We start from the raw sequence: 27,762 nt of genomic DNA on the forward strand, positions 1-27,762 counted from the left end.
AATAGCCTTTGGAGGATCCAGACTTGAATCTCAACTTTGCCACTTAGCAGTTATGTGACCTTCAGCAAGTTACTGAGCTTCAGTTCCCTCATGCCACAAATTTGGTTCATAATATAGATACCTTTTAAGTTATGAGGCTTAAATTAGAAAATGCAAAAGCATCAAGCACTGTGCTTGGGACTCAGTAACTAAGCTCATTCCATTCCTCTTCCCTGCCAAAAGCAGTTATTTCTTAGGATGATAATTATATACAAAACCCCCAACATCTGCATAGCACAGATACATATGTCTGTGAGTAAAAAGGTCATTCTTGGTGGAGTGAATAGGTTGAAAATGCAAAGAGGTATTTCATTTTCCAGTTGAAGATGCAGAGGGATGGAAAGATCTGGAAAGCACTTTGCTCTCAACCTTACAGTGAAAAAAAAAAAACTGGACAAAGAGCAAGTTAACAACTGTTCTTGAGCCAAAGATAGTACTGAGGGTGCAAGATCCAGAACATAGAGAGAGGTGGGCGTTTGCAGGGAGGGATGAGACATAAAGCACTAACGCACTGTGTGAGCTACTGAAGAGGAATTCAGCCAGGGTGACTGGAGAATGGTGCAGGCTGGCTGAGTGAGCACTGGCGAAAGTGAGGGAAGCCCTCGGGGTTGCAAACATGGGGGTGGGTGTTTGTACCCTCTTGCAAGTTTTTCTCCACGAACTATGCTAGTCACTCACAGAAAAGTTTGAGAAAGTCCAGGGAAAGTGTTCTCTGTGGAGCCGAACCAGGAGAAGAAACAGCAGCTGCTCTGAAAAGGGCAAGAAATTTTGCCTAGATTTCTTTTGTATCTCCTCTATAGAACAGAAGCTTTGTTTTGGGAGAGAGGCAACAAACACCATCATCTTTTGGGCACTGGTAAAATCTTTCTGTAGCTGGGGAAGAAAACAGGAAAAAAAAAAAACAACCTCAACCCTGGTGGGGGAGGGGCAAGATTACAAGCTGGATTCAGGACTCTGAACTCAGGAGAGGGCAGGGTTACTGAGGGATGGGCAGGATCACCGAATAGGCCATCTTCCCCAAGATTCAGGGATATGGTACCTGCCTAACATTGGGGATAAATCAGAATAACAGAGGACACTCTCTATCCCCGCTCCACCACCAGGGTAACAAGCATGAGGTAGTAACTAATTTGCAAGAGGCAGACTTTCTCTGTGGGCATGGTGAAAAGAAAAGATTGAAGGCCAAGGGTGCAGCAATCATTGGAAAACAAATAGACTGGCATTCAGGGTATAAAATAGACTGAGCACAGGGTATGACTAGCCTGTGGGTCACTGAGGATCACCACAGCAACAACAGACTTCTAAGCCAGCCCAGCTCCCGATTAGATTAGTGCAAACCCTGACACTCAAGGCCAGGCAGAAGGAAAGGCGTGCACATTTCCAGGCATTAAAAAAATATTTACCTTGCCTCTACTCTCTTATCTAAGATGCCCAAACTTAAAAAAAAAAAAAAAAACAACTATGAGGCATATGAAAAGACAAAAGAAAGCCACAAAAACAAAAAACAGGAGACAAAGCAATCATTAGAATCAGACTGGATATGTCACGGATGTTGGAACTATCTGGCAGGGACTTTAAAATAACTATGATTAAATAGACTAACTGCTGTAATAGAAATGGTGGACAATGGGCAAGATCCTGTGGGGCAACAGAAATTACCCAAACTGAAGCACAAAGAGAAAAAAAGTAAAACCAACAACAGAACGAAACAAAAAGAACATCCAAGACCAGCAGGATGGTATCAGACAATCAAACGTATACTTTATCGGATCACCAGAAGGAGACGGAAGATAGAGTGGGGAAGGCAAAAAATATTTGGAGAAATAATGGCTGAGAAGTTCGCAAAATTAGTGACACCAAATCACAGACCCAAGAAACTCAGATAATACCAGTCAGGATGAATATACCAAAACAAAACACACGTAGGCAAATAATACTCATACGTTTATCAACCAAAAAATAAAAATAAAAAATTAAAAAAAGGAGAAAATCCTAAAGGAGAAAATCCTAAAGGCAGCCAGAGAGAAAAGGACACATTACAGAGGAACCAAGATAAGAATTATCCCTGTTCAGAAACTATGCAAGTTAGAATATAATGAAGTGACATTTTTTAAAGTGCTAAAAGCAAAGAGCTGTCAACCCAGAATTCTATGCCTAGTGAAAATCTATTTCAGAAATGAAAGAGAATGAAAGATTTCCTCAAACAAAAGCTGGAAATTCATTGCCAGCTCATCAACGCTACATGAAATGTTAAAGAAAGGTCTTTAGGCAGTAGGATTATGATACCAGATAGAATTCTGGGTCTCTACAGAGAAATGAAGAACACTGGGTATGAAATAAATGAAGGTAATTGAATTGAAAAATTCAATTTTTCCTACTTTTAATTCTAAAAGAACATTGTTCAAAGCAAAATAGTTGCACTGTATTGTATATTTGTAACTTAAAAAAAAGTTTATTTATTTTGAGAGGGGGCTGGGGGGAAGGATAGAGGGAGAGAGGGAGAAACTCAAGCAGGCTCTGAGCTGCCAACACAGAGCCTAATGCGGGGTTTGAACTCACAAACCGTGAGATCGTGACCTGAGCCAAAACCGAGAGTTGTATGCCCAACTGAGTGAGCCACCCAGGTGTCCCCTAACCTACTTTTTAGAATGTATGACAACAATAGCACAGGTAATGAGACTGAGGAATTAGGACTCCACCACACATACCATGGTAAGGCCTTTACCCTTCATGTGGAGCAGTGTAATGGTGTTCGAAGGTAAGCTCTGACTGACTGAAGGTATAGGGCAGAACTGCCATAACAGAGGTCAGTACAAAGTACAGTGGTGACATGGGAAAGGAGCACCAAAATGATCTTGACCAAGAAAGGAAACAGGAAAGGAGCAGTCAGGGAGGTGAATGGAGAACAGTGTGTTCTTCCAGGAGCCAGAAGAAGAGAGCATTTCATGTAGGGGGAAAGTGGATGTTCATGTGAAGCAATACAAAAATATTGTGGAAAGTGAAAACGATAGTGTCTGTAAGAGTCAGTGATCAGGCAGACTGACCAGCCGTCCTTCCATAACTGTTTCCATAGGCAGGTCAGGAGAGGTCATTGAATGAAAGGTTGAGTTGTGAATGGGCAGTGAGAGAGTGGAGGAATCTACCCTAGGCTTCTTTTAAATAGAAAAGATGGGAGGTCAGCCTGTGGGGATTGGGAAGAGGGAAAGTGGAATTGTAGGAAGTTATCTGTGGTTTACTCAGCAGACAATGGAGGTATGAAATAATTGGAGTAAAACATAGAAATGATGAATGGGAAGTCCTTGGATTCAAGTAATTAAAGCAAGGTAGCAGGTCTAGCCTGTGAAAGGAGAAACAGCTCCTTCATTTAAGGACAGGCTGCAGGGAAGTGAGGTAAAGCCAGAGAACCCTTTGGATGCAGAGGGGAGGATGCTGAGGTGAGCTCATTCTCAGCAAAGTAAAGTAGGGCATAGGTCTCCTGCAAGTTACAGAAAGTCATTTTGTGAATATCTTCTGTGGTTGCCTTTCACCACATCTTGTTTTTTTCCTCTTTCTTCCAATCCCCTATTGCATTAGTTTCTTAGGGCTGCCATAATAGAGTTACTACATAATGGGTGACTTAAAAAACAGAAATGTGTTGTCTCTATTCTGAAGGCTGAAAGTCAGAATCATGGTGTGGGCAGAGCCATGCTCCCTCTGAAACCTGTAAGAGAGAATCCTTCCTTGCCTATTCCCAGGTTCTGGTATTTCGCAAGTACTCCTTAGTGTTCCTTGGCTTGTAGCTGCATCTTTCAAATCTGACTATTGTCACGTGGCGTTCTCCTGTGTGTCCCTATGTTCACATGGGTGTCTTCTTGTAAGGGTACCAGTTATGTTGAACTAAGGGCCCACCCTGCTCCAGTATGACCTCATCGTATCTAATTGCAACAACCCTATTTCCAAATAAGGTCACATTCTGAGTAATGGAAGTTAGGACTTCAACATATCTTTTTGGGGGGCCACAATTCAACTCCTATATCTACTAAATCTTCATCCCTCTTTACAAAGTTTTCTTTGAGGAAATCCAACTCAGCATCTAGAACCCATTGAAATGCTACCTCTTACCTGAGGCCTTTCCTGAACTTCTTTCCCTACCCCTTTCTTTTGTGCTCCCCAAATCTCTTATGTGGTACAGTATGTGGCTTATTATCCCTCTCTGTTCAGTGTGGCTCACCTTCCTGAGAGCAGAAATTGTCCAATGGCTCTGTATACCCTCGACAGAGTCCAGTCCTTGTGAAATGGCTTAAAATCTCACAAACCAGCACAAACCGTTATTTGATAATTCAGCAATAAAGGAGAATCTGGGAATTCAGGATAAAGGAGCTATTTAGAGTAGACGGGTACTAATCAGGTGAGCTTTCCTGAAAGTGATGGGATTGGGCGTTGGGAGACAGGAGGAAGAGAGAACATTCTAGGCTGTTTATTGAAAATATTTTTTGTTGGAGGGGAAGATTGTGACTGTGTTTCCTTATAATGACATTTTTAAATGTTCTGCACAGAGTTCACCTAGTAGCTCTTATGGCAAACAGTCAGTTACCACAGCTGGGATGCTTCCTGTCAAACTCTGCCCTCTGCACAGTTTTGAAAATGCTGCCGGTGTTGCTATATGTGCATTTAGGGACCGCAGTGAGATGGTCACCTATCTTTAGTAAGGTAACAGAAATTGTCCGCGTGATTTTTTTCTTTCTTGGTACCATTTTGGTCCAGAAGGCAATTAAAAGAAATGCAGTGGTTGGTGCGTCTGTTTTTTGATGGTGGTGGTTGGAGTGCAGAGACTTGATGGAGAATAAGGAAGAGTTTTGTGGGCATGTCTTTAGGATGTGCTCAGTTTGGTAGTTTGGTAGAAGCACTCTGGGGCCACTTAGGCCCTTGGAGAACAAGCAGAATAAATCTTCAGAAATAGAGTGTTCATTGATAGAGGTAGGCGATGTGAATTACAACCATTACAACCATTCCTTGGTAGCTAGTGCAGGCAGCTAAGATCTTCTTTGGCGCATCTGTACTCTTAGTGTTCCTATGTAGTTGGGCGGGGTACAAAGGAAGGAGTGTGAGTTTTGGAGTTGAATAGCCATGAGTTCCAACCTGGCCTCACCATTTTATTACTCCTGTGATCTTGGACACATAGCTTCCTCATTGGTAAACTGGAGATGATACCATATTTGGGATTCTTGAGAAAAATCAATGAAGTAAGATTTGAAAGTGGCTAGCCCACTCATGCCAGGCATGTCAAAGATGCCACATGCTGTTAGTTTACCCTTTCCTAGTTTTGAAGAGTGTGGGACATCCCAGCAAAGAGGCAGGAAATGGCCACCTGTGGGCAAGCCACGTGTCAGCTGGGAATAGAAATAAATTAGGGGACACTCAGTGTTCTTCTTTTTTAATTGCCTGAGATACATTGGGCAATTAAGCTTCTGAAAAATACTAATTCTTTTTTTAAAGCTTATTTATTTAATTTGACAGAGAGAGGGAGAGAGAATGGGGCAGAGGTTGAGAGAGGGGGAGAGAGAGAATCCCAAGCAGGCTCTGCACTGTCAGCATAGAGCCCATCACAGGGCTCAATCTCAAGAACTGTGAGATCATGACCTGAGCTGAAATCGAATCAGATGCTTAACTGACTGAGCCACCCAGGAGGTCCCCGCACCCCGCCGCAAAAACTAATTTTTATGTGTAGTAATGTTGACTTAGCAATTTGTACTCTAGAAGCTTTCATATAAGTTTTATTTGTGCTGTCCCTTTATTTATTTATTTTTTAACTTTTTTTATTTTTTATTTTTTAACATTTACATCCAAATTAGTTAGCATATAGTGCAACAATGATTTCAGGAGGAGATTCCTTAGTGCCCCTTACCCATTTAGCACATCCCCCCTTCCACAACCCCTCCTGTAATCCTCAGTTTGTTTTCCATATTTATGAGTCTCTTCTGCTTTGTCCCCCTCCCTGTTTTTATATTATTTTTGCTTCCCTTCCTTTATGTTCATCTGTTTTGTCTCTTAAAGTCCTCATATGAGTGAAGTTATATGATTTTTGTCTTTCTCTGACTAATTTCACTTAGCATAATACCCTCCAGTTGCATCCACGTAGCTGCAAATGGCAAGATTTCATTCTTTTTGATTGCCGAGTAATACTCCATCTTCTTTATCCATTCATCCATCGATGGACATTTGGGCTCTTTCCATACTTTGGCTATTGTTGATAGTGCTGCTATAAACATGGGGGTGCATGTGTCCCTTCGAAATAGCACACCTGTATCCCTTGGATAAATGCCTAGTAGTGCAATTGCTGGGTCATAGGGTAGTTCTATTTTCAGTTTTTTGAGGAACCTCCATAATGTTTTCCAGAATGGCTGCACCAGCTTGCATTCCCATGTGCTGTCCCTTTAAATAGATACTACAGTGTTGGAATACATTACTTCCTGCCATTCAGCATACAAGATTTGATCTACTATATTTCATCACCAAAGTGAGTCCTGTTAAAATTTATTGTTGAACTTGTTGGAATCTCTTCCTTTGTGTCTTTTTCTGCTTCCTCCCCGCCCCACCTTCCTGCAGGAGGGAAATGTTTTCCGCTGCTGTAAAATTGATTGATAAACATTTCAGGTTGAAAATAGCAGTTTTAAAACTTTCAGCTTCTGTCTTTTCTCCCTCCAGCACTGCTAAACTATCACTTTTGATGATTACTTACTTTTTATTGGGCCTGACTTGGCACAAGGACTATGAATTCTCCTTTAAAGACGTACAAGAGCCTAAAGTCAAATTGTCCTCCAAAATATATTTATATTGAAAGTGTAAATTAAGAAAAAAAAAAAAAGAATATGTAAAGATTGACCCGAAATCTCTGAGGTAGCAGCAGGGTTCTGGTGGGGTGGTGAACCACAGAGTCCGTCTTCCTTGGAGAATATGGTGACTGTCTAATTAATCCTTCTTTCTGGGGTACTTTTAGAAGAAATGTCAGAGGGGAGATTGAGGGGTAATTCCATTGAATAACAGGGGAGAATGTGAACTAGACAGTCTACTAGGCGATTCACAGCTCTCGAGCATTAATATAAAAGGAGCACAGATGCTGGTGAAGAATTCAGGAGCACGGCCTCCGAAACTGGCAAACCGTAAGGAAGAAATAATTACAGGGTTTCAGCCCAATTTCACGCATTATACAAGAAGTGTTAAATGAAGAAGTTTTACCCTTTAAACATGCTCTCTTTTCTTTTTTCATACAGAAAAGTACAGGCAGTAATAGCAGGAGCATTCATGGACCACTCCCTAGAATTAATGAAGAGTTTTAACGTTGTGCCATGTTTGCCTCAGTGCTTCTGAAATGGAAGAAATAAAGTATTCCTGATAAAGGTGTTCTTTGTTCTCCCGCCTCCCTCCCGGGAGGAGACCACTACGGTGACTTTGGTGTGCTTCTTGTCACCAAACCCACAGTCGTTATGATGATCTACTTCTTTTACAGGAACCGTCCTTTTACAGGTGATTTTACCGCCTTATGACATGTGCCGTAAAATAGGCCAGATGACAGCAGCAACCTTGCCTGGCTGTCTCTCGGCTGGTCATTATTTCTCGACATCTGGATTATAGACCCTGTTCACTCCCCATCCATTGTCATGCTGTGTTAATTTTTAATTATGCATTTTATGGGATGACAGAGATAATTACAATTAATTTATGCCTTCTTTTTGGTATTTTTTAAAAACACTTTAACTCAGAAGTCGCAGATAATTTATAGGGATAGGGATTAAGCCGATTTACTAGCAACGTTTTCCTGGAAGTATTCCTTCAGGAGGAAAAGTCAAACCTCCAGGGAGTAAATACTTCACACACATAGTCTTGCCTGCTTCCAGGCTGTGAAGTGAAAATAAAAAGTAATTAGTCATTTTCACCTACTGTGGACATGTGCTCCAACCTGGCCTTCACCTGTGTGTTTGGTGTAGTTGCTGACAGGAACAAAGGTTTGGAAGTGGCCTTTAAAAGAGGAAGGCCTCAATCCCCAAGTGCCCTAGGACTCTTTACTGAGCCTCATCTGCCAGCTTATCCTGTGTGAGTCTCAACTTGGAATGTGCTTCAGAAACATCTGGGGAGCCTGGCAAACTCCCCATGCCCAGGCTGCACCAGGGCAATCCTATTCGAGTCTGGGAGCAGACTCCAACATCAGGGGCTCCTACGGCTCTCCTGGGGATTTCACTGCTTGCCAAGTTGAGAAGCACTTTGTTAAAGCATGCAGCCATCCTGGCCTTCTTCTAGGCCCTTGAACTTGCCAAGGGCTTCCTGGCCCCTGGAGAACTTGCTATTCCCTGTACTGGAACCACTTTATTCCCTTACATTAAATTATACTTCTTCAGGTGAGCCTTCCTTGACCAGCACATCCAAAATAGTTCTCCCATCCACCAGCAGCTAGACTGAAGCATTGTACCCTATTTTTTCCTTCTTAGCACCACATTGAAATTGTCTGTTAATTTGTTCACTTGCTTATTGTCTCCCCTTCCCCAACTAGAATATAACCCCCTTGAGGCCAGGACCTTGCTTTCTTGTTTATCACTGTATTCCTGATGCCCAGCTTGGTGCCTGGCATAATACATACGTATAAAATATTTGTTAAATGAGAATGAATTCTTTTTTTTTTTAATATATGAAATTTATTGTCAAATTGGTTTCCATACAACACCCAGTGCTCATCCCAAAAGGTGCCCTCCTCAATACCCATCACCCACCCCCCCCTTCCTCCCACCCCCCATCAACCCTCTGTTTGTTCTCAGTTTTTAAGAGTCTCTTATGTTTTGTCTCTCTCCCACTCTAACCTCTTTTTTTTTTCCTTCCCTCCCCCATGGGTTTCTGTTAAGTTTCTCAGGATCCACATAAGAGTGAAAACATATGGTATCTGTCTTTCTCTGTATGGCTTATTTCACTTAGCATCACACTCTCCAGTTCCATCCACGTTGCTACAAAGGGCCATATTTCGTTCTTTCTCATTGCCATGTAGTACTCCATTGTGTATATAAACCACAATTTCTTTATCCATTCATCAGTTGATGGACATTTAGGCTCTTTCCATAATTTGTCTATTGAGAGTGCTGCTATAAACATTGGGGTACAAGTGCCCCTATGCATCAGTACTCCTGTATCCCTTGGGTAAATTCCTAGCAGTGCTATTTCTGGGTCATAGGGTAGGTCTATTTTTAATTTTTTGAGGAACCTCCACACTGTTTTCCAGAGTGGCTGCACCAATTTGCATAAATGAGAATGAATTCTAATATCAATAGGCATCAATGGACTACTGGGCATAACTTTAAGTTCTCTTTCTAATATCTAAAGAAGGGTTAATTTTTTTTCTGAAAAGATGTTCCTGTCTTGTTATAAGCATTTAATCAGAATGTAGGGCAACGTATCCTTTAATCTAGCTTTTGCCCTGTTTTCTGATCTTGCCCTCAATATCTCCTAACAACAACAACAACAACAACAACACAGACACAAACATGTATACAATAATAATCAGCTTACGGGGACTTCACATACTTTATCTGATGTCATCCCTTTCTTTTTTTTTTTTTTTAATTTTTTTTTTTCAACGTTTATTTATTTTTGGGACAGAGAGAGACAGAGCATGAACGGGGGAGGGGCAGAGAGAGAGGGAGACACAGAATCGGAAACAGGCTCCAGGCTCTGAGCCATCAGCCCAGAGCCCGACGCGGGGCTCGAACTCACGGACCGCGAGATCGTGACCTGGCTGAAGTCGGACGCTTAACCGACTGCGCCACCCAGGCGCCCCATGATGTCATCCCTTTCTGTGGGATGGACATGATTAAGCACAAATGATGAAACAGGCATAGAGCAGTAAAACACCATGTCTAAGTCCACACATGTATAAGAGACAGAACTGGGATATAAATGTTGGGTGTCGTATATTGGGACACCATGAGAAGAATGTGTGGACATTAGACCTCTCCAGGGTTAGGGGGCACTTGCCACCCCTCCATGTAATGTTGATGGCTGTGCCCTCTCCCCCTGAACTTCTGTGCTTTTTTTTGGTTTAAAAACTCATAGGGAATGAATAGGATAGTGAGTACAATTGGAGAAAGGATGGAGAGGTAAGGAGGAGAAGTCTTTCTCACCTCTTGCCTTTCATATGGCACCCTCTTTTTGGGTGCAGTGCTGAGTCTTTGGCTCAAATGTAGTTGAGTACCTTTACTACAATAGGTTTGTGCACGCCTTGTGGATGTGACTTTCCTAACTTACCATAAACACTGGGTAGCATGTTTTGTAGGTGAAGAACTGAAGTGGCTTGGCTCTATTTCACTTGATTGGCTTGTAAAGGAAACCCGTCCTCCTCAGTGTATTCCTGGGAATGCCTTAATCATGGGAGACCACAAGTTTTAGGAAAAGATCCTAAAATCTGGAGTGGTCATTAATCAGTGGGTCAGATTCAAAGATGCTGACTAATAGTGATGAAAATATGTCCCCTTGCCAGGACTCCCTTGTGATAGATGCACTTGCACCCTCGTGATGATGGGTGCTGAATTTACCAGTATGCTTCACAACTTAGATGTATGCGCTACAGGTATTCCTTTGCAGGTAGGAATTATTGCATTATTCTGACATTAAAACGTAAACAAAACAAGGTAATGTGATCAGCTACTTTGACCTCAGTACCAGACTGAAGGGCTTCCTTCACCCCAATGACTCTTTAAATAAAAACGGTCTCCATCTCTGATACTGTGTTACTTCTAGGCAGTGCTGGTAGAGGCATTATCATTCTTCCTGAGGCTGACCTATCCCACTCGAATGTCCTTATCTTAAATTGCACAGCTTTAAATGAAATAATTGGTAAACAGGTTGGTGACTGAGGTGTTATTGAGCCCCTCAGTTCCCAGGGCTATTAATGGGGAGTTAAATGTTGTAACTGGTTAATGCTTAATTGTACTGTGCCTTTGGACACAGAACTGCTTGATTTATTTGTCAACCAAGTGGGAATTTCCTGGGTTTTGTACCAGTATTTCCATCCACACTGTTGGTGTGCTCAAATCCTATTTCACCTCATGCTGCTTTTTTTCTTGAGCTGCCTTCTGGATTTCTCTGACTTGGGTGACTTTGGTCGGTAGGTCAGAAAGGCTGTAGCCTCATGTTGGCTGGACCAGTCAGAGCTTCCCTTGGGCCCCCCTCCTGCCCCTTTCTATACAACCTTACGGTTACAGTTTCCCCTTTGTGAAGTATTTTTAGCTTGAGGACGGTCTGTTGTGTTGATTTTGCTCTGATAAGGGAAGTGAGGGCCCACAGCACAAGGCCGGTGCCTGGAGTCACATCCTGGGGGGACCCTGACCTTTAGAGGCATCTGTGGCACAGGAGCGACAGACATTTATTACCATTATTTACTCTTTCCCCATCAAAATGATTCCTCTTCTTCCTTCGTGGTCAGAGACAAAAAAGAGATTCTTCTGGATGTTTTGTGGACTTCAGGCTGGGAAAAGGCACTCCTTTAAACCTGATTCAGTGTATTCCAGTGTCTGATTTTAGCACTGGCATTTTTCACATTCTTGATTGCCTGCACGACAGTGGCCTGACTGCTCCCGGAGGTGACCATCAGTCTCCACTGCGGTTTTCCTTTTAGGAAGTAATGTTTCCTTTGAGGATGTTGAGGAAATTCTGTTCCCCACAACATAGATGTGGGTGGAGCCGGGCTTGGGTTCACACACCACAGGGACAATGACCCTCTGCTGTTTTGTGAAATCCTCTTTGAGCTGGAAATAGAATTTTCCTTAATTTAAATGAGTTAAATGTTAAATTGGGGAGGGTTGGTGGGTTCACTGACAAAGGAAAGGGTATGAACCACTCTCTTCCATGCTGTGGCTTCCTCTGTAAGGGCCGTGTGTGATTGCAGGGTGGGGAGACTTTAGAAATCTATTTTTAAATAGATTTTTAAAGAGAGTATTAGTGGTGCTTTGGAAAAGCTCATCTAACCCCCTATGTAACAGGGGTCCAAGAGTGACTCAGATGCCCTGTTACTCTTCTTGTCTCCTCTTTGGCAGCACTTTCATTGATTGCCTTGTTTTTCCAGGCAGGGGTGGGGGAGGCAGTGGCAGAGGAGTGTGGGGATGGCCAAGTGATTTGCCTAATTAACCAGTAAGTGTGGCTGATTTGGGGGACTCTTATTCTTTCATTCCTTCAAGCCTTTTAGAACATCTGGCATGTGCAGGGTAGAGTGTTAGTCTTCCTGGAGGCTGGAAGAGCGGATGGCTGCTTGTTGGGAGGATGGAGCAGCCAGGTCACCACACGCTGCATGCGAGGCCTCTGAGAGCTAGGTGTCAGGTGAGCGAAGAAGAGCCAGTGTCTCCCCGGGAATGGGCGGTTGCTCGGAGAACACTGATAGGTGTAGCTTACCTGGAGGAAAACTAAAATTAGCCATACTGCGTAGCTCAAGGTTTGGATATTGTGCAGGACTTTGTTTAGAATATGTTTTTAAGTGAATGAATCTGGTAACTTTGTATCAACCAGTGAGACTTGCAAGCCAGAAGACGATTCCTTGTATTTGACTAAACTTTGTTTTCCCATGTGAGATACTACATGGCCTGGCCGATAGTAATCAGTCCTCCAGTTACTTGAGTCTCTTAGGAGAAGTAAGCCCCTTCTTGTGATGTAACAACCTTGAGCAAGTTCCCTTCTGAGTTTCCCTGACTAGGATGATTTTGGCCAGTGGATTAGAAGGGCAGCAGCCTCGTGTTGGCTGGACCCCTCAAGCTGGTCAGAGCGGTTCTGCAGCCTTCTCCTACCCCTTTCTACATATCCTTAGGGGTGTAAGTATCCCTTTGGGAACTATTCTTAGCCTGAAGACTGTTCATGGTGTTGATTTTGATCAGATAAGATAAGGAGGGAAGTTAGAGCACACCAGGAAGGGGGCTGATGAGGGTGTGTGTTGGAGGGGAGGGATCCCAGTCCTTGGCTCTGGTCTAAGAGTGGGGCTGTTGCAGGGCTGGGCTATATTTACTCTCTTTAGTGGAGACCTGTGAAAAACCTAGAGAAAACCCAGAGCTTTTCCTCCTAGGCCAGACCCATGACAGCTTGGTGCTTGTCAGGTAGGAGCCATTAATATGGCACGTGAGGCTTTGATTTGGGGCTTGAGGATTTGGTATGATGGGGACACATGGGGCTTGGGGAGGAGTGAGAGAGGATGTGCATCCAGGAAGGCTAGACAGTATATAACAAGGTTCAGGATGGGAAAACCTAGGTGAATACAGGGCACAACCAGTGGCTCAATTGGGAGGGTTTGGAGTGTGAAGGGGAGAGGTGGGAAGGTGGGAAAGTTGCCAAGAGCACATACAGACTAAGGCGTTTGGACTTTATTCAGGTAACAGAGGTCACTGAAGACTTCGGTGAAGGGTGTGATGTGATCAAATCTCCATTTTTGGGAGATTCATCTTGTAATGGTGGATGGTGGACAGGAAGGCTTTCTATCAGAGACTATGGTAATGGTCTAAACTGTATTTATGGTAACACGTAAAACAGCTGTGAAGCTAGTCAGATGTTTTGCCAGAGCTATAAGAATCTCAGGTCCTACAGAAAATAATTTCTCAAATAGAAGAGTGATTTAGGGATGACATATCATAAGAATTTTCATTAATGAATTGACAAAGCTTTAAGATTAGTGTGTCTGTGGAGATTGGTTTGTGTGTGTATATTAGTTTGTTATGTTTGATATTGTCTTGAAGTTAAACACATGTACTCTGGAACCAGACTGCCGGGATTTAACAATGATTTTTTTTTTTTTTAACAATGATTTTTTTTTAATGTTCTTTTTAAAATTTATTTTTTAGAGACAAAGAGAGACAGGGTGTGAGTGGGGCAGGGGCTGAGAGAGGGAGACACAGAATCCGAAGCAGGCTCCAGGCTCTAGGCTCTGAGCTGTCAGCATAGAACCAGATGTGGGGCTCAAACTCACGAACCATGAGATCATGACTTGAGCTGAAGTCAGATGCTTAACTGACTGAGCCACCCAGGTGCCTCCAGACTGCCTGGATTTAAAGCCCAGCCTCAGCATTTATAGCCGTGAGACCTTAGGTAAATTACCTAACCTTTCTGTGCCTCAGTGCTTGCCACCTAGGATGCGCTTCATAAGGGTTAATGTCATTGTCATCATCATCATCATCATCCTTATCATTAGAACCATTCATTTTTGAGAGAGCAAGAGCACATGTGCACTGGGGAGGGGCAGAGAGAGAGGGAGACAGAGGATCTGAAGCCCGCTCAGCGGTGTTGACAGCAGAGAGCCCAATAGCACCATTCATTTCTAACACAGAGATTCATTTCTAACATCATTCATTACTTCACAGAGATAGGATCTTTTCAGTGTCCTAAGTTTACCTGTTTAAGAATAGCATTTGGCTGAGAGTACAGACCCCTCTGCCACCACTGCATGATTTTAAACTCTAAAGGGCTTATTTTCTTAATAAGAAGACTGGAGGTAGAGTTGTTCTCACTGCCTTGGTGACTTAAGGATGTCAGGGTAACTGAGATTCTCTTGGTCTCATTTCTTCATTGGCTCAAGAAGGCTGCTGCAGCTCCAGCCATGAAGTCTGTCAGACTGAAGGAAAAAAGAATGAAGGGTAGAAGACCAAAAGGGTAACTGCCAGTTGAATAAGCTCTCTTTACAATTCTTTTCTAGAAACCCAGCCTAAGGACTTCCATTGATACCTTACTGGCCATCTCTGTCTTCCAGGGATGTGGAAAAGGTAATTTTCTCTGGGCATTTTGCCCCCCTCAAGAATACAGGTGTTCTGTTTCAAAGGAAAAAAAGAGAAGGATGGGTACTGTATGGGCACTAGCAGTCTTTGCCACAGTGGGAGCCACTTCAGGAAAGCTACCTCAAGGCCTTCAATGAATTTTGCCTATTTCTAAATTAGCAATTGGATTGCCTTCTCCCAGATTGACAGCTCCTGGTAGTATAATCATTGACATTTTTAGCGTGTATTCAGCTTTTGCCATTAGCAAATTTGTTCAAGAAAGAAAAAACGATTACAGAAAGATATGGGAACATAAAATGTTTTAAACTCAATTGTCGGTATAGGTGTCGGGGTTGGGGGGGGGGTGTCTTAGTTTATACCTAAAGATACATTCTGTGTATCACATAATAGATACTCCCTGAGGTGAGGTGGTGAGGTGCCCAAGAAGTTCCTTTTTTTTAAAGATTAATACTTCATTCCAATGTATATACCACATTTTGTTTATCTACTCATTGTTGATAGACAGTTGGGTTGCTTCCAACTTTTGGCTATTACAAATAATGCTACTATGGGGTGGCTGGGTGGCTCAGTCGGTTAAGCGTCTGACTCTTGACTTGGGCTCAGGTCATGATCTCACGGTTCCCACGTGGGTTCGAGCCCTGCATTGGGCTCTGCACTAACAGTGCCGAGCCTGCTTGGGATTCTGTCTCCCTCTCTCTCTGCCCCTCTCCCGCTTGCTCTCTCTATCTCTCTCTCAAAATAAATAAAAGTAAACAAAAAAACCCCAACTAATGCTACTGTGAATGTGAGCATACGAATATTTCTTTGAGACTGTGCTTTCAATTCTTTTGGGTATATATCTAAAAGTGGAATTACTGGATCATTTAAAAACATTATTATTATTATTATTATTATTATTATTATTATTATTATTTTTAAATAGACTCCACACCCAACGTGGGGCTTGAACCCACAACCCCGAGATTGAGAGTCACATGCTCTACTGACTGAGCCAGCCAGACACTCTGCGTATGATAATTTTTAAACAGTTTTTTGAGGAACAGCCATGCCATTTTCCACAGCAGCTGCATCATTTTACATTCCCAGAAGCAATGCACAAAAATTCCAGTTTCTCCACATCCTCGCCAACATGTATTGTTTCCTGGTTTTCGTTTGTTTGTTTTTGTTTGTTTTCTGCTTTTTTTGGATAGTAGCCATCCTAATAGGTGTGAGGTACTTAAGTTTTAAATCAGTACCAAGAGTGCCTCCAGACTGACCTCTTCCGGAATCACTGCTCCTTTGCCCATCCTTGTTCCTCTTTGGGCAAGTTACTTAGCCTGTGAGCCTGTTTCATTTTCTGTACAATGTAAATGTCTCTATGGAAGGGTTGTATGGATGTTGTTAAGATTATGCCCTATGCTGTGTGCCCATTCCAGTATTTTTATTGCCCTGGAAAAGCTAAAAGCATTACCAAAGGTACATGTTTATTAATATTACCATTGTACCTAGCTGTAGTTTTTTTTCCTACATCCTAACCAAAAACGCAATGTTTCCAAAGTAGAGAGAGTATTGGTCTTCGAACCAGGAGGCGTGGAATTGAATTCCAGCTTTCCCACTTTTTAGTTGAGGGAACTAGGACAAATATCTGGGTCTTATTTTCTTTATCTGTGAGAAATGGCATGACAGTGGGCACCTCATGGGACTGTTCTTTTACAACTACCTCTTCCTGCCTCCCCTCAACAGCTTACAGGTTTTTCCCCCCAACTTTATTGAATTTTATCGACATGTAACACATGTGAGTTTAAGGTGTACAATGTGGTAATTTGACACACATATCTACTGCAAAATGATTACCACGATAAGGTTGGCTAACACCTCCATCCCCTGAGATACTTTTTACATGTGTGGTCATAACATTTAAGATCTACTTTCATAACAACTTTCAAGTATATAATACAGCATTGTTTTTAATGTTTATTTAGTTTTGAGAGAGGGAGAGAGAGAGAAAGAGAGAGGGAGAGAGAGAATGTGCATGGTAGAGGGGCTGAGAGTGAGGGAGACAGAGGATCTGAGGCGGGTGCTGCGCTGACAACAGAGAGCCCAATGGGGCTTGAACTCACGAACTGTGAGATCATGACCTGAGCCAAAGGTGGATGCTTAACCAACTGAGCCACCCAGGTGCCCCCATAATACAGTATGCTGCACATTAGATCCCCGGAATTTATTCACTGTGTGGCTGGGAATTTGTCCTCTTTGAGCAATGTCTCCCTGTTGCACGTACCCTCTAGCCTAGGAAACGCCATTCTACTCTCTGTCCCTGTGAGTTCACCTCTTTTAGATTCCACATGTGAGAATGTAAGGTATTTGTCTTTCTCTGTCTGGCTTATCTCATTTTAGCAGAGGGCCCTCAAGGTCCATCCGTGTTGTCACAAATGGCAGGATTTCCTTCTTTTTTAATGGCTGAATGATATATTCCATTGTATTTATGTACCATGCCTTCTCTATCATTCATCTGTCGATGGTCACTTTCTGTGCCTTGGCTACTGTAAGTAATGCTTCAGTGAACCTGGAGGGGCAGGTATCTCTTTGAGATAGTGTTCTCATTTCCTTGGGATACAGTCAGTCACAAGTGGGATTCTAAGAGCCTAAATTTTGCTACCACCTTATAACTTCCCAGTCACCTGTTGAAGTTCAAGCTTTCCTACAAGCTGCTCTGACCCTTCTCACTGTGAATCTGATTGTCAGGTCAGAGATGTGCTGGCCTCCATCTTCCTCGAAATTTTTTTTTTTTTTTCCAGATCTGACATCCATACTTGACTACTTTATTCTTGACCTTCCTTTTTGGTTCCTGGGACACCACTTCCCTTTGATTTTCCTTTCCCTTTAGATAGTTCTTTCTCAGGGCACCTGTGTGGCTCAGTCTGTTATGCGTCTGACTCTTGGTCTCGGTTCAGGTCATGATCTTGTGAGATCTTGTGAGTCTGAGCCCTGCATCGGGCTCTGTGCTGTCGGTGTAGAGCCTGCTTGGGATTCTCTCTCTCTCCTCTCTCTCCCTGCCTCTCCCCTGCTTATACCTTCTTTCTGTCAAAATATATGAATAAACTTAAAAAAATTTAGATAGTTCTCTCTCAATATCCTATTTCTCTCTTTTGAGTTCTCTTTAGTCTCTCCAGGTGGGGTGTCACCCTTCACATATATTCTGATGACCCTTGAATCTGTATTTCCAGACCTACTTTTCTGAACTCCAGACTCCAGGTTACAGCTCCCTCCTGAGCTCCTTAAAGTCAGCACATCCCAAAGTGAGCTCATTCCCCATTGCGCTACTCAGCCCCAGCAAGGTCCCCCAAACAGCTGGGCCCACCCTGTGGTGCTGGCTAGTGCTGGGTTCCCAGGAGCTCCGGTGCCCCTCCCTCTCTGATGCCGCACCCCTCACCCCCTGCTGCCCTTGGCCCAGTCTCCACATTTTCCTGACCGTCACTCTTGCTCTTCCTTCCGTTCCACTTCTGCCCTTCCGTGGTACTTGATGCCTAGCTGTCTTGCAGGGAGATGGCCCGACCTCCCCCAGGGCTGATCTGGCTCACCATTCTGTCTGGACACGCTCCCTGCCATTACTATTCCTCTGCCTGAACTCCCACCCGTTCACCTTATACCAAGACCAGAGATCTGGGTGTCATTCTGGACTCCTCCTCATTCCTCTCCCTTGGGACCCACAGCTGAGTGTCACTAAGACTGAAAGTACTGCTTGGCTCCCAAGTGTTCCCTCCATGCCTTCACCACCAGTTTTCTTTTTGGGGCCATGATCATCTCTCCTTGTTGCTGTTGCTTCAGCCTCATGTTTACTTGCTTTGTCCCATTCTGCCCCCCCCTTTTTTTTAAGTTAAAAAAATTTTTTAAATGTTCATTTATTTTTGAGAGAGAGAGAGAGCGTGCAAGTTGGGGAGAGGAGTGCAGAGAGAGAGGGAGACACAGAATCTCAAGCAGGGCCAGGCTTGGAGCTGTTAGCACAGAGAGCTCGAAGTGGGGCTTGAACCCACGGACCTTGAGATCATGACCTGAGCCGAAGTCAGTTGCTCAACCGACTGAGCCACCCAGGCGCCCCTCTCTGTCCCCATCCTTGCCTCTTCCTGGCCATCCTCCACCCTGCTGTTAGATCCTATAATGCTGATGCTCTGAGCTGCTTAAAACTTGCACATCCCCTTGGTGTGGGATCAAGCACCAATTCCTATGAATGGCACACATGAGCCCTCTGTGATCTGTTCTCGCCATATTCATCTCCTGCCTCAACCCCTGCACTTCTGAGCTACAGCAAACCACTCAGGATTGCTTCTCATATTTGTATTCATTTGCACACACTGCCTTCTGCTTGGAAGGCTCTCTCTACCTTGTCTTCCTGGGAAATTCCTACTCATCATTTAAGATTCAGCTCCATTATAGTCCTCTCTGTCATAATGAGAGCAGCTAACATTTGCATGTGCTTCCTGTGTGCCAGTCACTGCTCTAAATGGTCTACATGCACTCGTGGGGTCCTCACAACAACCCTCTTGTGGTACCTGTAGGGTAGGCACCATTATGATCATCTTCATTTTACAGTTGGGAAACAGAGGCAGAGAGAGGTTAAATGTCCTGTGCAAGTCACACAGCTAGCAAATGGGAGGCTGGGACCTGAAGGCAGGCAGTCTCATTTTAGGCTTTGGGCTCTTAACCCCTGGAGCAGCCCTGGCTATGTTAGGCAGAGGCGGCCACTCCCTCCTTGTGCTAGCCGGCCCTCGCCTGACCCAAATACATCCCTGTTGTGGCATTTAGTATACTCTCTTCCAGTACACAGTGAGCCCCTTGGGGGTAGCATGCTTAGATCCTGGTCTGGGGACCCTGACTTGCCCATTTAGATACCCTCATTGCCTAGTGGTACATACTCATCAGAATTCTTTTGAAGAATAACTGAGGGAATATACTGAATATTAGTTGAATGCATGATCAGTGAAAACCTTTGTAAGGTGGAAAACAAGGATTGGCCAGTTTGGGGCAAATCTGGCTTCCTGCCTGATTTTGCACTGCCCACAAGCTAAGAGTGGTTTTAATAGATAAATATTTGTGATCGATCTGATGAGAGGGAACACTAATTCTAAACCTCAATTAAGTGAAATGTTATCCTTCTCAAAAGAATCCTGTTTTTCTTCGTTTGATCTATGTTATTTTCAATTGCTGTTACTATCTTTTGAATTTTGTCAATAACAAATTTGAGGAAATGTGTGTGTTCTCTTATTATGTAAGTAAGTACCTGCAGAGTATCCTCAGTTGTGCCCCTCAGTTCACAAACCCTAAAATATTTACTCTTCGGCTTTTTCTAGAAGAGTTTGACCCCTGCTCAAAGTGCTATTTAAATAACAGTAACACTGTTATCGTTATATTATGACAGGGGGATTAAAAAATGTAAAATGTTTGGGGCACCTGGGTGGCTTAGTGGGTTAAGCGTCTGACTTCAGTTCAGACCATGATCTCATGGTTAGTGGGTTTGAGCTCTGCATCTGACTCACTGCTGTCAGAGCAGAGTCTGCTTTGGATCCTCTGTCCCCTCCCCCCACCACCACCCCTCCCCTGCTCATGCTGTCTCTCAAAATTAAATAAATAAACTTTAAAAAATTTTTGAAGAAAAAAGTAAAATGTTCTGGGTGAACTTGTCTGATTACGTGGGATAAAGCTTGTGAAGCCTTGGGCAGTAAGGGCTAAACAAATGTTATTTTTCTCTTTTCCATTCCTAGACCTAATTTAGGGTAATATGTAGTTAGTTGGTATGAGGGGAGGTGACTTAAAAAATATGATGCACAGTATCTTGCTTCACTGGGTTATCCTACTCAGTGGTGTCTAGGGCAGAATGTGTAAAATTTAAGTTGGAGACAGAATCTTTTTGACACAGTTAGGGCCCCAAATTCCTGATGACAGTGACCTGGACTGTAGGACATCTAATTATTTATGATGCCTTGGAGAAAGGCAAAACTCAGCAGGAGCCATAAACAATCTTTCTACACATTTTTTTTTAAAGACTACTTATAGGCTTATGTCTACATATATATTTTTTGCTACTCGTCTTAGATCTTTAAAGTCTTTAAAAATTTATATTCAGAGTGTTTCTCTGTTCATTTTTCATTTTATTAAGAAGAAACTATAAATAAAACTTAACAATGCCATCGTTTTTCATTAGTCCTAATGGCTTTGTGACAGGATGAAAGCTGACGTACAGTAATGTTTGATTTTTTTTCTTCCTCAAATGCTGTCGGGCTAGATCATTTAGAAATATTGCAAAATATTCGGTATTGAAGGAGAAAGCTTTTGACTCCAAATTAAAAAAACAACAACAACAAAACAAGACATATGCATTACATCATAGGAAACCTTCCTAACTTTTGGAAGCTCTTCTAAATCACACGTATTCCTTTGTCTTCACATTGTTGTTTCCTTTATTTTCACAATCTCTGCCCCAACCTGCAATGCCAGTGTTTTTATTTCATCATGCTTCAAATTTACCTTGAATTAAAATCTGATTTCTTAGGTTCTTATTCTGGAGCCAATTGTACAGTTATTTTAACAGGAGGATTTTAGGCCTGTATGGATCCAACCACATTGTTTACAAGGAAGAGAGTGAGGAGAGAGATTATGACAGACATTCATGGTCATATGACTAGGTAGTGGCAGAGCAAAGACAGCCCAGATGAGACCCATGTGCTACAATTTTCTAGCTGAATTTTTTTTCCCCTTTTGTAAGTTTTCAGGGATGAAATCATCCAGAAACTTGAGTGGGAAGAAATAACCAAAGTCCAAGTTCTTATTTTTAAAATTAAGTTATGATGATTTAAATTATTTCCAATTCTGTAGACATTTAAAATTGAGTCGGTGGTTTTAGAAAAATAATAACAATGTAATGGATTTCACGTCAATGTAACTATAGATAGATTTTCTCGGGACTTGACATCATTGTTCATAGTGTTAAGTGATGCTGAAGTACTAAGCCCTTGGCATCTAAATTCAAAGCAAGATGAGAGATGTGTGTGAGCTGGTGGGGTCTCAGCCTTGGTCTCCCAGACTCACCAGGTGGGAGGCGCTGGGGCTGTTTTGCAGACGTGGCTCTTCTGTGTGTCATCTTTGCTGCACAGACTCTTGGAGACCTTGTACATTTGTGCAGTGGCTCGTTTTAGAAAATAACCTGTAATTCTGTGCCTGTGTCTTCTGTTTTATTAATGGTTTTTTTTTTTCCTTCAGACAGCTGCCTGCATTGGCCTAAGGGCCAAGTGGGAAGAGCTGAGTAACTGTAGAAGGGCTCAGAAGCACACATAGTCATCACTTCAAGTGTTTCCCTTAACATTTAAGGAAACCCGTGCTCTTTCCCTTTCCAGAAGGTCTCATGGACACTAACTGAATATTCTCAAAGGCTGGAGTGCAGTATGCAACACGTATACGTACGTGCCTGTCCGCCTGAGAAAGCTGTCATGTTCACCAGTCCTGGCTGCAGTCCCAGGTCAACGCCACTGTGATCTTCATTGTGTGCAGTGGTCTCTGTTTTGTTTTTTTAACTTTTTATCTTTCTGAAAAATTAATTATGAGAGTTGTGCTTTCTAAGGTTTGCCATTAAGGATAATTCAGTGATTCCATTTGGAGCACAAGACCCGAAATGGGGGCAGATCTCTCTACAAAACGAGAAGCGTCAAGATAGGTGTTAATACTGTACTTACTGCGTGTTTATGGGTAGTTGCCAAAAGCATAATCATTTTCTGGAACACTGTGTTCTGACTCTAGTTTGTACATCTGTTGTATCTTTCCAGCCAAAAGGAAGTGGAAAGTTGTGAAAATATCAGGCGAGTTTGGGGCCACTTAGATAGTTATTTCAAGTCACAAGTTTCCTTTCACCTGATTAACCTACTCCCTTAATGGTATACGATTGCTCCTGGAAAAAAATTAAAATGTATATTTATTGAGAACCTCAGTGTGTGTGTTAACTTTGTTCCTGAGTGTAAGGAAGAACAGGTGGCAAATGTCAGTACAGACTGGTTGCCCCTGCGAGAGCTGGGGTTAGATGGGTGTGAAGTCTGGGTGATTGGGACTGGGGCTAGTGCCCAGGCAGTTGGGTGGACTGGTATCAAAACTGGTTGATTACACACAGGTAAGAACTAAAGACCTATATGCGAATGAATGGGGACTTCCCATGGAAAAAGGTGGTCCCAAAGAAAGTCTTGGGTAGGGAGTGGAGTCAGTTGGGCAGAAATCAGGTAAGGTGTGATCAAGCCTGAAGCTGTGACAGGAGGCTGCATTAGTCATGACCCACTCAGTCAAACAGAAGCCTTTTAATGCCACGACTTAGTTATAAAAGTCTTTGGAAGACCGGAAAGCCAAGTAGGGGATGATGAGGTCACACAGAGATTAGCAGTAGCAGGAAATCACTACCACCCCTGAGGCTGGTAGAACAAAGAGAGGGGAGTTATTGTTATCAGAGGCCAAGAGCCAAATCTATATGGAGGCTCCCAGAAGCAGCGACCATAGAGGGAAGGCCTGTCTGGTGGGAGCTAGAACCATGGAGAAGACAAAGCTGCTGCTGGAGATACCATCCAGAGCAGAGAGAGGAAAGGGAAGAAGCACTCTGGCTTCTTCCTCTCTCCCATCCTCCAGTCTTCTCTGGAGCCAGTCGGCAAGTGAACATGGAAAAGATAGTTTGCAGGGGAAGGGCAGGGAGTGGATCAAATTACAAATAGACAAATGACCTCGTGTGGATGAGAGCCTAGGGCAGCGTTGGAGGGAGAGTCACTATTGGCAAGTTTTGAGCTGACAAGAGACCTGAAAGCTTCCATTGGAGCAGCAGAACAAGCCTTCCACAAAGAGTCAGAGAGCCCAGTGTGTCAGACCCATCTGATCTTCCCAGGCTTGTGCCTGAGAGTCTTGTGTGAGGCAACTGTGTGTCTGTCCTCTCTGGCCCAATGCAAGCTCAGCCAGATTTGGGAGAGGTGGGGCCTTTTCAGGAAGCAGGCTTTCTCTTTGTTGGATTCCTAAGGCCACGTGGGGGCTCAGCAGCTGGCCTTTGACCAGGGATCCCTAAAACCTATCTTTTTTAAGTGGCTGAAGGTGTCTGGATGAGTGATGAAGAATCATGTCCATGAGTACTAAAAGAAGGAAAAGTTCTGTGTAAAAAGGTCCTCTCAGGCCTTTGTGTCCTGGATGGCCTCAGAGGCAACACTTTTCTGAGATAGCCATATAAATTCTCAGCCATGAATTTGGGCATCTTCTGGTCTCTGTCCCCCTTCCAGTCACTCTGTGTAGACAATTGCCATTTAATCATTCTCTTCATCATTATCAGCATCTCCAGTGTGTCCATCACAGACATCAAACTTGCTGGAGGTAGGACAGTGTTATCTGCATTGCAGAGAAGGGATGGGTTCAGCTATTTGTAGCAATGGTTCATTATCACTTATTGAACTAAGAATATACACCAGGTGCTGTGCAAAGTGCTTTACGAACAGTTGGTTGGTGGTGCTCAGACTTCAGTGTGACTCAGAATCACCAACAGGACTTGTTAAAATGCAGGTAGCTTCCCCTCTTGACGACTTCCCATCTGCTTCTGGTACAGCAGGTCTAGTGTGGTCCCTGAGGATGTGCATTTCTCACTAGTTTCCAGACGGTGCTGATGCTGTTCACCCCAGGATACACTTAGAGAACCACTGAATCAGTGCCGTGGCTCTTCACAAAGATATGGGCAGGTCTTGTACTCTCTGTCCTGCAGCCGAGTTCAAGGCTACATGGCTGGGAAGCAGTATAGGGAGGTCATTGTTTGGGTCAGCTGTTGGTGTCCCCACTAAGCCTAATGACGCAGGCCTGGCCCATCATTAGGGCTTTGATGCAGCAAGCCTGGATGGCTGCCACCCTCAGTGAAATTTGTAATTTGGTCTTATAACCCTTATGGATTTCTTTCTTAAATTTTATTCTGTGGTGAAAGTGAATTGGCAGGTTACATTAAAAAAAAAATGTGACCTGGTTCGGGTTGGTTAGTGGACTTTTACCTTTTGGTACAAAATGCCCCTGCTACCTGAGGCTGGTGGCTTGTCCGAGGCAGTGAGACCTGGAGGCCCCACGCTGTGGCATTCAGGTGGGATCCTGTGCATGCTCAGCTGTCCTCTGTCTGGGACTTCCCAGGTGCCTGGGGGGACACCTGGACTCACTACCTGCAGTGTGGGGCATTTGCCACCATGCTCAAATGTCTTTCCCTCACCTCAACGGTGTGTGTGGCCTGTTGTCCGCCATTTTGTTTCACAGTAAACCAAGGATCTTTTTAATAAACCCAGTCTCCTGCATTGATGAATATGGCGGTCATCCCATGACTTTCACAGAGTGGTTAGCTCATACATTTCACCAGCAAACTCTACCTAACTTCTCAAGTCACCACTGAACAAAGCAGGCCATGGGAAGGCCTAGGGCTTGAAGGATAAAAAGGGTGAGATAGTGAGCATAACACACCACTTCCTTTCCTACTGGATTTGAATAACATATTAATTATTAATGCAGAGTATCTTTATTGTTCCGTCTGCAAACTGCAAATGTGAATTCCAGCCATGTATTTTTAAACAGCTCTATTATGATCAAACAAATTTGAATATCTCATGCAGTTTATTACAAGTGGGCTTTGCTTAGAAGGAAAAAGCTGTTTTATGTATGGTTTCTGTTTTTTCATTTTGGTAAACTGTAGCCAAATTCCAAGTTAGGAGAAATGTGAGCTGTTTACTATTTAATAGTTTCATATATCATACTTGCAGTAGCTTCTGTCATGTTTCCTTTGCGGAAATAGTGAGTTAAGACCCACAGTAGGGAAATCTATGTCCTGGGACCTGGACTAGATTGGAAGAATTGATGAATTTATAGGAATGTGGATAACTAATATGGATAATAAAGACTTAAAAACAGCTTTACTTAGCTCTAAATGCAGTTAATGCTGCCTTCTGGAAAGAAGGGATGTAAAATTACATTTTCTGTAAGAGATGTAGATTTTTTTAGAAATCGATTCCAAAAGTATTCATGTATTAATTGCCCAATCAATATTAAGCAATCTATTAGACAATAACTACTTGCCACCTTTATTTTGAAACACAGTTTTATTCAGATTCTGGTAAATTTGCACCTGCAGTTTTCTAGTTATCTCTAAAATATAGTATTGTGTTTTGTATAATGGGTTTAATACATAGAATTATGTATTAATCTTTCTTGTAGAATTTTTAAGGCGAAGCCAGAGTCTTCTGTAATCCTGCATATCAGTTATTTATTGCTGCATAGCAAACCCTTCCACAAAACATAGTGGCTGAAAACAACCACAGTCATTTATTGAGTCCACAAATAGGCACTTTGGGCAGAGCTTGGCGTGGAAAGCTTGCACATTGTGCACATCAGCTGGGGCAGTCCAAAGGCAGCGGGCAGTTGGGGAATGTGAGGGTGAGGTGGGGAGGGGCTACAGAATCCTCTTCCAAGACAGCCATTAACCTGGCTGGCAAGTTGGTGCTAGCTGTAGACTGGGATCCTGCTTAGCTGGGGCAGAGGGCCTGGGGCCTTGGTTCCTCTTCCTGTAACCATGGTAGAAACACCAAGGCTGGGTTCTAAAAATGATCATCCTGAGAGAGCCAGGTAGAAAGGAGTGGTGTAGTCTTCTGACAGCTTTGGAAGTTTCATGGTATTACTTCTGCTCTGCTCTACTGGTCACCCCAGGTTGAAGGGGAGGGGATCCTAGGCACTGCCTGTTGGATGGGTGGAGTGCCAAAGAGTTTGACAACATATATTAAAGCTGTCACACCCTGATAGACATTAAACTGTGACTTCTCAATGAAAGATCTTGATCAGTTGTTGCTAGGGTGAGGATGCACTGTTCTCATAATTACGTGGCCTGATTGGAATCCATCTTGGCCCATCACGTATGCACTCAACAGTGCTCATCAGGTCTGCACTGTGGTGGACCCAAGTTTTGTTGGAGTAGCGGGGATGCAAGTCGGAATGCAGTACCACTGGAACAATTGGGGATGAGCAATAACATGAGGGTGATAGGGGGCAACAGAACTTTTCTTCTTTTCTATTTTTTCTTTTATCAAGGATGGAAAAATTTGTAGGGTGAAGGGAAGGGAAGGAGCCAATACAGAGTATAGGTGGTATTGTTCCCATGTACCTATGTGACTTAATTTCCCTTCCAGATTTTCTTAAGTGCAGAGATCCTGGCACAGTGCCATATACAATAGACACTTAATAAACATTTGCTATAGAACAAAGGAATTTCACTTGTAGAAAAACATTGTTTATGGGATTATTCACCCCCTGGGGTGACCTCTTTCCTTCCCCTTTAGGGTGTGGCCCTTTGCCTGACATTTTGTTTCACAATAGGTCATGCAGACTTTTTTTTTTTTTTTTTGAGAGAGAGTGAGAATGTGTGAGTGGGGGAGGGGCAGAAGGAAAAGGAATCTTTTTTTTTTTCTGTTTAGTTAGAGAGAGAGCGATCACGCACACGTGTAAGTGGGAGTGGGCAGACAGAGAGAGGGAGAGAGAGAATCTCAAACAGGCTCCATGCCCAGTGCAGAGCCTGACTGGGGACTCAATCTCAGGATCTCGAGATTACCACCTGAGCCTAAATCAAGAGTTGGTTGCTTAACCGACTGAGCTACCCAGGTGCCCCGACCATGGAGATTTAAATAGAAGTCAGTCTCCCACACTGATGGGTGTTGTGGCCATCCCAGTGACCTCCACTAGAACTCATAACTATACCTTCTCCTCACCCCAACCTAAAAGACCTCACTAACAGACTCTACCTATTTTCCCAAATCACCCATTTAAGCACCCCCCCCCCCCCACTGATGACCCCTGGGTCAAGATTGGACCTAGTCACAGAGTTGTTTTCTCTCAGCATGTCACCTGGTTATATGGTGTATGAACCCACTTCAGAGGGATGTTGTAAGGTCTCGTGATTGACCACGTTTGTAAA

At 43.3% G+C, this 27,762-nt stretch overlaps 1 protein-coding gene and 1 non-coding gene across 2 annotated transcripts in view; one reads left to right on the top strand and one right to left on the bottom strand.

Annotated features, from left to right (window-relative positions):
* Positions 1 to 27,762, top strand: part of CSGALNACT1 (chondroitin sulfate N-acetylgalactosaminyltransferase 1) — a 342,441-nt gene that overhangs the window by 40,902 nt on the left and 273,777 nt on the right. The window lies entirely within an intron of this gene.
* Positions 15,727 to 15,799, bottom strand: TRNAE-CUC (transfer RNA glutamic acid (anticodon CUC)). The gene has a single exon. It is a non-coding gene; the product is annotated as a tRNA-Glu (tRNA).

The sequence above is a fragment of the Lynx rufus genome, unplaced genomic scaffold (genome assembly GCF_022079265.1).
Source record: "Lynx rufus isolate CCGP_SWC_20201006 ecotype Redwood Valley unplaced genomic scaffold, mLynRuf1.p SCAF_3, whole genome shotgun sequence".
Classification (NCBI taxonomy): Eukaryota; Metazoa; Chordata; class Mammalia; order Carnivora; family Felidae; genus Lynx; species Lynx rufus.